General features: G+C 54.4%; 1 long non-coding RNA gene across 6 annotated transcripts in view; it reads right to left on the bottom strand.

Annotated features, from left to right (window-relative positions):
• Positions 1 to 9,018, bottom strand: part of LOC103662090 — a 22,377-nt gene extending 13,359 nt beyond the window's left edge. For 2 of the 6 annotated variants that reach the window (XR_005835656.1, XR_005835652.1), the window contains exons 1-4: positions 8,694 to 9,018; positions 7,309 to 7,526; positions 3,815 to 4,356; positions 3,337 to 3,489 (exon numbers count right to left, since the gene is read on the bottom strand). This is a non-coding gene — a long non-coding RNA (uncharacterized LOC103662090). Of the gene's footprint in view, positions 1 to 1,817; positions 1,903 to 2,009; positions 2,795 to 3,336; positions 3,490 to 3,814; positions 4,357 to 7,308; positions 7,527 to 8,693 lie in introns of those variants that run through there. The other 4 variants (XR_005835653.1, XR_005835654.1, XR_005835657.1 and 1 more) reach the window with 4 other exon arrangements.
• Positions 9,019 to 11,773: the final 2,755 nt, after the last annotated feature.

Below are 11,773 nucleotides of genomic sequence, written 5' to 3'. Positions count from 1 at the left end.
CCCCCCCCCCCCCCCCCCCCCCCCCCCCACCGGGAGCCATGGATTGAGACTCTCTGACCCACTTTAGGGTTAGTAGAGGTTCTTTTAGGATCCTGGCATTCACTTCACAGTTGAGTGTTCTAGGGGCCGTGAGAGCCTGTCCTTTATTCTGTGACATCATGTTGCGCCAGAAGCATACCCATGTTTTCCTTCCTTGAGGCACCCGTTCCCATCCGAGCAGAGGAAGGAAGCACCTTTAATATGCTATCTTGTTCCTACCCACTGTTGCCCCCTCCAGCGAGTTAGGCTCACTGTAGCCAGGGCAATCTTTGAAAGTTAAATCATTCCCTCGCTTCACATTCCATGGCTCCCCATTGCTCTCAGGATCCTATGTCATGGCCCGTGAGAGCCGACCTGTCCAATTTCACCTTATTCTACTCTCCACCCCATAAATCCCCCCAGCCCCACTGGTCCTGGCTCCTGGAATGTGCCTTGCTCCCTCTAGCCTCACGGCCTGTGGCCATACAGGTGCCTCTGCCTGGACTGCGCTACCTTCTGCTCTTTGCACGGCTTACAGCTGTCATTCTGTATCACTCAGAGTCCTACCAGGAGACAGAAGGCGCTCCGGTTCTTTTAACAGAGAGAATGTAAAGAAGGGTCATTTAAAAAGGTATCATGGGTTGATGGTGACACAGAACAGTTAGCACCCCCACAGCTAGAGGAACAGAGGAAGCAACAGACTACGAAAATTTAGAAGGTGTGGGGAGGCTAATGGTGGGCTCTGGGCCCCTGAGGGGCTGGCCAGCTTAAACATCACCTCCCTGGAGAGGTGGTCCTGATCCCGGTATCCCCCTGCAGAGCACCCCACCTTTCCCCTCAGAAGGCTGTCCATAGGTAGTAATGCAGTGTTTGTGTGTACTGGTGTCTGTCTGACCTCGGTCTCCCCACCGGACCCCCAAGAGCAGTGATTAGGCACCTTGTATATCATTGCGCTACGTGCCCCCCAGACACTCTGTTGACAGAATCATTTCTCAGGGACAGTGCACTGGGAGTCCCTGCACTGGCTGGACCAGGACTCTGCCATTTATCTAAACTGTCCGTGAGGGGCACCTGGGTGGCTCAATCGGTTAAGCATCTGCCTTCGGCTCAGGTCATGATCTCAGGGTCCTGGGCTCGAGCCCCATGTCAGGTTCCCTCTCAGCGGGGAGTCTGCTTCTCCTGCTCCCTCTGTGCCTCCCGCCACTCCCACTCTCTCTCTCAAATAAATAAATAAAACCTTAAAAAAACAAAATTTTGAACCTGCTCTTTGCCCAGGACGTCACTGAAACTGGTGACCCTGAGGAGCCGAGAGAGGCTCCTGGGCACAGGACCTAAGGTGGTGCTCCCTCTGGGGTCATGAAGGTGCAGGGTCAGCCCCCGAGAAGGAGCTTAAACGCCAGGCCCTGGGCCCCTCTTGTCTCACTGTAAACACTGGGCCCTGCCTTGAACATGGCCTGGTACCTACCAGGGGCTCAGGAAATAGGCGTTGAGTGAATGAATGGGACCTCACCTCTGGTTTCCAGGACACCAGCCCACTCGGATTAATTAATTCTCTAGGTCATGTTTTGACTGAGAAGGCCGAGACTGACTTAAACTGCTCCCCCATGGTACATTTTGTATTATGGGTTTTTACAATTAAAAAAAATGTTTTAATGGAACAAGTTCCCCCCTCCCCCAGGTAATAAACCATGTGGTGCACTGGGAGGTGGACTACCTGGCCTCACACTGAAGTGAGTTCACCTCCAGGCTGTGTGAGCTTGGGTAAGTGTGATGACCTCTCTGAACCACCATTTCCTCACCTGTAAAACACAGCGAAAGTAACATCAAAGCCCCGGCACGATATGTGGCACATCGAGGTACTTTATACACGTCTGTTTCCTCTTCCTTTTAAAAAAGATTTTAGTTATCTGAGAGAGAAAGAAATAGCGAGAGACAGCACGAGCAGGAGGCGGGCAGAGGGAGAGGAGAAACAGCAGGGAGCCTGACTCAGGGCTCCGTCCCAGGACCCTGGGGTCATGACGCTTAACCTCGTAACCGACTGAGCCACCAGGCGCCCCCAAGTTTGTTTCTCTTGTCATGAGCTCCAATCACAGACCAAACAGAGAACCTCCCTCTGACTCCCTGAGAGAGTGGGTCATTGGCCTAGTGTGGGGCTGGATCAAAACCAAGGCTGAGGGGCCTCGTTCATGGGAGAAGGGGGCTGCCTTGGGGGAACCTCTCTTGCTCTCACTCTAAGCAAAGTGTACATGGATCAGAACTCTTTTCAAACTTGCTTAAGTAAACTGGAGACTTTATTGTCTCACCTATTGGGAACTACCTTCAGGTCAGGCCAGATCCAGGGGTTCAACAGACCTTCATCAGGGTTGTCTTACTCATCACCCCAGTGACTGGGCAGTAGGGTGCACTGACTGCTCTTGGCTTGACTCACATGTCCCCTAGGGCAGGGAGGTGTTGGTGACCGTGATTGATAGCCCCACTGAATCAGCTCCCCGAGGCAGAAGCATTGATGTTACCGGAAGAATGGAAAAGAGTAAGGTACGTGGTAAACCTTACTATCTGCCACACACCGTTCTAAGCACTCCTGCTTGTTAGCTCATCAAATCCTTCCAATAACCCGACACAGGAGGCATCAATTTCATCACTCCCATTTTACAGATGAAGAAGTTGAGGCACAGAGTGCCTCCGGTCAGTGTTACTGAGAGGCAGAGCCCGCATTCAGCCCCAGACAGTCTGGCTCCAAGTCCAACACTGTGCCACTTCCTCATGTCGCCTCTCCCTATCAGACAAGTAAGCAGAGATGGTCACAACAGGGGCAGCCCCAGAAGGAGGCCCAGCACCCTCCTGGAGCAGTACGGAGAGCAGCTGGGACCGCAGGTGGCCCAGCCTTCCGTGTCTCTACATCTGGAAAATGCGGGGAGCTCTTAGAGGACTTAGCACAGTTGAGGACATTCCTAGGCTCCAGCCCAGAGGCAAATGTCCTGGCTTGAAGAGCCAGATGCCAGCTTTGCCACTGCCATAAGCTGGCTGTGTGACTTGGGGCCAGTCACTGCCCCTCTCTGGGCCTGTTTCTTCCACTTATAAATGAACAAGTTGAGCCTGACCCCCCACCACTGAGGGTTCTCTCCGGGGAAAAGTTGGGGATGAACTGCTCCAACTTGTGGTTGGCCACAAACTGCTCTGTCCCCAGGTGCTGGGAAAACAAGGTGTCCCCCGCCCCTAGCACAGCAGTGGCTCTGAGCCCCCGGAGGGACTTGGGCCAACTGTGAACCCTGCTTCCTCTCCCACAGCCACCCTTCTCCCAAGGCTCAGCTCACTCACCATTGCTGGGCCTGCCCCCAGACAGCACCCTGCCTCGACCAGGCCAGGCCACTGTGTTCCCGCCGCACCTTTTCCATCTGGTGGCTTAGCCTCCTGCAGGCATCACGCACTCGTGGGGCAGTGGCTCTCAGCTGAGGTGGTTGTGTAGGGTTTCTGGATTTAGCAAATAAAAATGCAATCTTTCGGACATAATTAGACTACAGAAGTTATGAGCCGCTTAACTGAAATTCAAATGTATCTGGGAAACCTGCATTTTGTCTCGCAACCTTACCCCAGGGGACATCTGTCATGTCTGGAAACATTTTTGGTTGTCAAAACTGGGGGGTTCCATTGGCAACCAGTGGGTTGTGGCCAGGGACACCGTTCAAACCCTACTCTGCACAGGAGAGCTCCACCATGAGGAATAATCCTACCCAGGGTCAGTAGTGCCAAGGCTTAGAAATTCTAGGTGCTGCCCAAAGCTAACACACACACTTACTGCGATCTCAGGGACTCGTCAGAGGCAGCAGTGATCGTCCCCCTGACATGGGTGAAACGGCCCGTTCAAGGTCATGCAGCCGGCAAGGAGCAAAGAGAAGTCCTCCACCTGTCTGCGCCTTCTCCTAATAGACTCATCTGTTCTTCTAGACATGGAAGCCACGAAATAGTGGGGGAGGGGAAGCATGTAGAGCCTCCCAGGGTCTGCAGACCCCCAGGGAATGGCACTGGGCCCTGGCCCCTCTGGGCTCCTTACAGGTTGCCAAGCGAGTCCTGGGGAGGGAGGGTCCCAGACACTGCCACCAGGGGGCAGCAGAGGCTTGGAAATGAGTCCACACCCACCTGGCGTGCCCCTGGAGTAACTGGCTATTCTTATAGGCTCCCGGGTCCACCTCCAGAGATCCTGAACCAGGGGGGTCAGCCAGGCTCAGCAGGCATTGGTGGTTTTTGTTGAACAGCTACCAGGTGATTCGAATGTGCAGCCATGATTGAGAACCACTGGTCTGACCTTGGTTTTCATCCCTGAGAGTTCATCAGCATCACCTGGGAGCCATAAAAATACCAATGTGGATCCGAGCGCCACGTCCACGGGATGATGTTTCCTTACAGACAACGGAAGGTTATTCAGCCGCAGCGGGATGAAACTCCGACGTGCCCACAACGTGGACGAGCCCTGCACGTCGCTGTGCTAAGTGAATCAAGCCAGTTGCCCAGGATTCTACTCCGATGGGGTCTAGAGTGGCCGAATTCAGAGACAGGACATGGTGCTCGCTACGGGCTGGCGGACGGGGGAATGGGGAGTTGGTGCTCAATGCCCAGGGCTTCAGTTTGGGAAAATGAACATTTTGGGAGGTGATGGTTGCAGCACAGTGTGAATATAGACTCACTGCCACTGAACCACACACTCGAAAACAGCTGCAACGGTCCATTTTACATTATACACATTTCCCCCCAATAACAAAATGCACTGGAAACAGAAACGTCACGATTAAAGTTTAAGATCACTCCACAAACCAAACTCACAAATGTCCAAGTCTCTGCTCAGAGCGATTCAGTAAGAGGGCCTGGGGTGGGAGCCCGGGCTCTGGAAGCGTCTACAAGCGCCCCGGGTGAATTTCACAAGTGGGCCGGGGGCTGAGATTATTCTAAGAATCCATCGTCAGGGAAGAATAGTGGGTACACCATCCCCTTTATCTGTTGCCACGGTTTTAAAATCTGTCCACAAATTCTGTGATGCTCTTCCTTCGAGAGGTGGACCCTAATTCCCGTCCCCTGAGCATGGGCTGGTCTCTGACTTGCTGCTAATAAACAGGGGAACAGAGGAAGTGACAGTGGGGGACATCAGAGACGCTAGTGGTAAAGGTCACCATAGTTTTGGCTTTGGTCGTTCTCTGATCACTCACCCAAGGAAGAGCCATGTCACGAGAACACTCAAGTAGCCTTTTGGGAAACCATGTGAGGAGAAACCGAGGCCTCGCACCAACTGCGGTGTGGGGCGCCATCCCAGAAGTGGGTCCTCCAGCCCGGAAAGCCTTCAGACGGGGCCACGACCCGGGCTGCCGGGCTCCGATGGCCGCCCCATGGGAGCCCTGAGCCAGCACTTCCCAGCTGAGCCGCTCCCTATTCCTGCCCCACAGAAACAGGGAGAAACACGCTTGTTGTTTTAAGCCACTACATTTGGGGATGATTGTTACACTGCAATAGGTACTTAATCCACGCATTCATGAGTCACTCCACCATCCACTCATCCCTTTCCACCGCCACCTGGTCGTGCACCCATCGGCTCAGCTCCCTAACCATTCATGTATCTATCCGTCTATCCACCAATCCAGCCTCCCCTGTTCCTTCACTCATTCACTCACCCAGCCAGCCACCCGCCCCTCACAGAACACCGGGCCCAGCACAAGTAGAATCACGTAAATATCTGTCGCATGAATGAGCAAACATTTTCCAAACATCAAGTCTATATGACTTGCTGAGACAGGCCAGGGGACTTACCGGGTTGGTCAAGAGAAAGGCCAGCTCACCTTCCCCACCGGCGGCCATCCAGCCTCCTTTGGATCTGCTGAGAACCACCCCCAATCCTCCCACAAATGGCCGCCTGATAGAAAAAACCTGGTTCTGTCTCTCCACCGGCCCTCCCAGCCCCCGGGGGCAAATGCTAAGGCTGCTGGCTGTGACTGAGGGCCCTCAGCCTGGAGAAGGAAGACTGGGGACAGCAGAGCCTCCTCCTGCCCCTTGGGGGAGTTTGTGACCCGAAGATTTGGGCTTTTCTGGAGGCCAAATGGAACAGACACAGAAAAGCCGGTCCCTGTCTTAACGGCAGAGGCCTCACTGTCTCCTCCCTGAGAACATTAGAGAGGCCCGGGCCCTCCCCCAACACATACCCTTTTCCAGATGAATCCCACCTTATCCCTCAGTTTTCTCATCTATAAAATGGGAATAATGAGGGTATTTTGGAGACGAGATGACGTGGTGCACAGGAGGGCCCTCAGCAAGGGGCCATTGGCAACGGGTACAGAAGCGTGCCTGCTGAGCTTCTAGGACAAAAGCACAGAGTGGCAGCAAAACCCAAGGCCTCCAAGCAGTGGGCAGTCGACTCAGGTGACTCAGCCCTCTCCTCTCCTCCCTGCTTTGCTCCCTCCGCTCTGGCTGCACGATCTCCTCCTCTTCCTCTAACACTCCTCACCTGCTTTGACCTCAGGGCCTTTGCACTGGCTGTTCTTCCTGCCTGGAATACTCTTACCCCCAAATATCCCTTGGCTCCTCCTTCTCCTCCTCCAGGTCTTTGTCCAAATGTCCCCTTCTCCCTGAGGCCCTCCCTGGCCACCTTTCCTCCATTCTCTCCATCCCCTCTTTTGGATTTATTTTCTTCCTATCGCATCTATCCTTTTAAGACATACATCTTTTTCTTATTAATTCTATTTCTTGCCTGACTTCTCTCAGAACACAGACTCCCCAAGGAAGGGGTTTGGTATTATTCACTGCTAGATCCCCACACTTAACAGAGTGACCAGCACGCAGTAGGTCTGCAAGATGGATGGAAGAACGAACAGATGGTCAAGTGAGAGGGTGTCAAGTGGGACTTCTCCAGCAGCCTTGAAATCATCATCCAGTTCTAAGTTCCCCACATTCTAAAGTCAGAAAACTGAGGACCAGACCCCAGGGCTTACTACGAAGTGGCTGCAAAGGTCCTACCTTCCCTTATATCATCCCAGCACCAACAGAAGACAGGGGTGGGAGGAGAAAAAGGGAGGCCACCGTGGCTTGTCAGGAGGGTGTGGGTTTCTGGGAGTCACAGGGACCCCAGGAAGGAAGCAGGGCCAAGAGAGCTTTCCAGGATCCCACCTGACAAGATCCTCATCCCACCTGGGTGAGGAGACCCAGATGGAAGCAGCCAGAGATGCATGACTAGCAACTGGGGCAGGGAGCTGCGGGGACCCTGTCGCGGGGACACTCACCCCCACCCCACCCAGTCCTCCCAAGTGCACACACCTGGGCCACAATGTGAGCACCCCCATGACCAGCGAAGAAGCAGCAGTGAGCAAACAAGGACAAGGGCAACACCAGCCAAGTACAGGACAGGCGTCCCTTTCCACCTTCACCCCCGTGGAAGTGGGAAGAGGGAAATGGCCTGAAATGAACGCGAATCTGGAGGTGAGGCTGACGTCAACTCGCCTGGACAGTAGGTTCCTGAAGGTGTCTTTGAGAATCTGGAAAGAAATATTGGACTGAGCAAGATGGAGAGGAAAAGCGAACCCCATTTCCTACGTGCTCCCCACGGAGTGCTGCGCCAGCCGGCGGCCGCCGCGTCAGGATGCCCCTTCTCCCTCGCTGCACCGTGCTGGGGGCTGCAGGAGTTGGCAAAGCGTTTGGGAGCCGCAGGGCACCAGGAGGGCCTCGCTAAATGCTCCTCGGAGGAAGGGGCACCGGACACAACACAATGGAGCTAGGAGTGGGAGGGTGGGGGAGGTCGATAAGAGGGAGCAAGCTCCCCTTCGGTACGTTACTGTGGGGGAGGGCCGCGGCGGGACCCTGGGCTCTTTTACGCTGAAGCATCCCCCAGCCTGCAAGAAAGGAGCGGTGTCTGGGCGACCGGGGTGGGGGCAGGCTGCGGGGCAGCAGGACCCCTCGGGGGCTCGGTACCCTGCCCTCTCGCTGGGCTGCGCTCTGGGGCAGAGCTGCAGGACCCAGGTCTGTTCTTGCCGCTCCCCTCAAGCCTGCAAAGCCTTCCCAGCCCCGGGGTCTGCAGCAGCTGCAAAGCGTGCGGAGGGAAGCCGGGGTCTCCATGGCAACGTTGACGTCATGGCCCAGAGGCCAGGCACGCAGCCTCCCGCCCCCACCCGCCGGCCTGGCGCATCCCCAGCCGCGATCTGCCGCAGCTGGGACGGCAGAGGCGTGGGCGCGGCCACCCTGCCTTCTGACCTGTCCCGTCCTGGCCACCACAGGCAGACAGGCGTGAGCCAGGCCCGCCAGGTCTCACCTGCCTGTCCGCTTCCCCCTGCCCCGTTGCCCTCCAACTGCTCTCAGCTGGCAGCTGGCTAAACAGAACTGACTTCCTGTTTCATTAACAAGCAGCCCCCTCCTAGGGGGAATGGCATTTTAATAGGAACGCGGGAGGCGAGGTGCCGCGACCCCCTCCTCCACTCTCCCAGACTCCGGTCTGCCTCCCCCGAGTCCACTTCACAATAGAAGGGGGTGGTTTGTATGTGAACAACACTCAAAGTATCATATACCCCTCCCCCACCACTCTGCCTCCGCCCTTTGCCTCTCTCTCCTGAAGCTTAGGTCCCCCACTTCCTCCTCCTCCCTTCTGCTAGTCTGTTCCTCCCTTGTGCCGGGCCCTGCCCCTGGGCCTCCGCACCGGCTCTTCCCACTACCTGGAAGGCGGTTCCCGGCTCCACCTGCCCTAGGGGCCGGTCCTCTGGGGCTCTTCAAGATCGGGGCACATTAGCTCGGTGCTGCCCCCTCTTGGAGGCGCTCATTCCCGCAGCCTGCCCCTCCTTTCAGCTCTCTCCACCGCAGTCCGGAGAAATGCTTTGTGGGGTTATTTGTCTAGTGGCTACTTCCTCCTCCAGACTGCATGGGGTGGAGGATGGCCTTTGCTTTATTGACACCTGAGTCTGCAGCGTGCTTGACACACAGCAGGTGTTCAATACATTAAAAAGAAATAGCCTTATCGAGGGGCGCCTCCGTGGCTCAGTTGGTCGAGCCGCCAACTCTAGATTTCACCTCAGGTCATGATCTCCCGGTGGTGGGATCGAGCCCGGAGTGGTGCTCCACGCCGGGTGGGGAGTCTGCTCCCGATTCTCTCTGTCTCTTCCTCAGCCGCTCCCCCTGCTCTTTCTCTCTCTTTCAAATAAACAAATAAAATCTAAAAAAAAAAAAAACCAACAACAGCCTTATTGTGATATAATTCACTGGCCACACAACACACCCAAGTAAAGCGTACAGTTGGGTGGTTTTCAGCGTACTCAGAGTTGTGCCAACATCATCACACGCACGGGAGAACATTTTCATCATTCCAGAATGAAACCCCGGGCCCCTGCCTGTCCCCCCAGCCCCTCAGCCCTGAGCAACCGTTAGTGGACTTTCTCCATAGACGTCCCTATTCTGGGCATTCATATGATTGGAATCCTAGAGTATGTGGACTTTAGGGACTGGCTTCTTTCACCTAGCAGGGTTTTCGAGGTTCCGAGCAACACACATTTGCTCAGTGAACGAACTAAAGTCTATGGAAGCAAGGGGAGGGCGTTCTCCTGGTGAGCGGACAGCCAGCTGGAGGAAGACGCTGGGTGCGCGTCTCCTATGGGACAGAGCTCTGGGAGAGCCTGCGGTCTGGCTGCTCCGGCTACACATGTGATTGTCTTCAGCTCAAGGCCAACCTTTGCTTCGGGGTTTTCCATGCATTCATCCATCCATTCATTCATTCCACAGAAATGCAGGGTTACGATCTACCAAGCTTTCTCTCGTAAATGAATGTACTACCCTTCTTTTAAAAAATCGGTTGAAGTGGACAGAAGCTTGCTTTCCAGAGGGACTGGGGGCTGGACCCTTGAACTCGGCAGCTCTGCAGGTCCATTCTGCGAGGGCCTCCCCGTCAGGGTGCACGCCTGAGAGACTTTCCCGCTTGGGGTCGCTCACAGGCAGTTCTGAGGTGGCCTCTCAACACAGGCATCCAAGCGAAAACCACTTTATTGTGGTGTATTTCAAGTCCTGGACCCTTGCTGCTTTCCCCGGCTCCGGGTTTATAGAAATTCTAGAACTGTGCTGTCCATACACGAGCCACTGGCCAGATACGGCTGCTGTTGAGCGCTTGAGATGCGTGTGACTGGTCCCAGCTGAGATGAGCTGGAAATGCAAAATACACAGAAGACTTTGTACAAAAAAAAAATGTGAACTACCTCAATAAGTTTTATATTGATCACTTGTTGAAATGATATTTGGGGCCTGTTAGGTTAAGGAAAATACATTGTTAAAATTAATTTTGCCCGTTTCTTAAAAAAATGTGGCTACAAGGACATTTTATATTATCCATGGGGCTTGTATCCTATTTCTCCAGGACACGGCTAGCCTTGAACAGCTAACGCCGGGGAGATAGCCCCCAGCCCGGTGCCCATGAGGGTTACCATGGGAACTCCAGGGGTCCGAGGAGCTCTTGATGCACTGCTATCCAAAAAAAAAAAAAAAAAAAAAAAAAACCCAAACCAAAAAACATGACAGAATCACTGACCCACCTCCCACCTCCGCAAATCTCCTATTGCCATTGTTGAGGGGAACCCCAGAGAGGAACTTCCCTAGCGTCTGGCTATACCGTCTGTGGCCGCAGCTGACACTCCAGGGCCCCGTTCCCTGAGCCTCCTTCCCTCGGGATCCGACAGCCCCTCCTCCTCCCTGGCACATCAGAGAGGAGACACAGCCTGGCGTTTTTCGAGGAGCAGCTTGTTGTTCCTACCATTACACTAAGAGGGAACACAAACAGCCAAGAGGCCTATTGCCAGGGGCTTGGTGGAGACCTTCTGGCCGGTCCCCAGCCTCCCGCTGCTGCGGAAATGGCCACATGTGTTCTGGGGAAGCTTTCGTTTCTGGAGGTGCGTCTGAAGGGCAGGTCCCGATGCAGGGACGAGGGGGTCAGGAACCACAGGGACGGTACCTCCCTGCCAAATTGAGAGAGGTTGGCTCAGGCTAACCTTACTCGGCATTAGAGAGGACGTGGGTGGGGGTAGGGTGGGGGAGGGCAGCATGGAGGTTTTCAAGGCCCTATCCAAATCTGAAGAGACGACACTGAGAAATAAAGCCAAGTCAGACGTCCCACTCTATACAGCTGTGCATGTTGTGCATGGGGCAAGGACGCCACATTTACCGGAGTTTGTGTAGTTAGAATAACGGTTGTCCAGCAGATGGCAGTAGAGTGTTTTGAGGAGGGGACAAAGCTCCACCGGGAGGCGACTTGGTGAGGATGGGCCAGTTCTGCTCCGCGAGAAGTCACGGTGGCATTGGCACCACACACCCTCCGAGGCCCAGACCCAGCAGAGAAGAGCAGCAGCCATCTTTCCTCTAAAAACTGCTTTTTTGGTGCCGTTTTAAAAAACCGAGGCGAAATTCATGTAACCCACCATTTTAAAGAGGCGTTTAGAGCAATTATAGTATTGTGCAATCACCACCCTTCTAGTTGCAAAAAATTTTCATCACCCCAAAACAAAACCCCATAGCCATTAAGCAGTTGCTTCCTAGCGCCCGGGAAATACCACTCTGCTTTCCCTCTCTGTAGATTTGCCGCTTTTGGATGTTTCCTATAAATGGAACCAAACAATGTGTAGTCTTTTGTGTCTGGGTTGCTTTTCCGAGCATCACATCTTCAAGATTCACCCGTGTTGGAGTGTGTATCCGTAGGGCATTCCTCCTACACATGGATAATAGTCCATTGTCTGGATACACCACAGTTATTACCTGGACATTT

Source organism: Ursus maritimus, unplaced genomic scaffold (assembly GCF_017311325.1).
Source record: "Ursus maritimus isolate PB19 unplaced genomic scaffold, ASM1731132v1 scaffold_19, whole genome shotgun sequence".
NCBI classification, from domain to species: Eukaryota; Metazoa; Chordata; class Mammalia; order Carnivora; family Ursidae; genus Ursus; species Ursus maritimus.
Note: the sequence above shows the minus strand (reverse complement) of the source record. Positions and strands in the feature narration are given on the sequence as shown.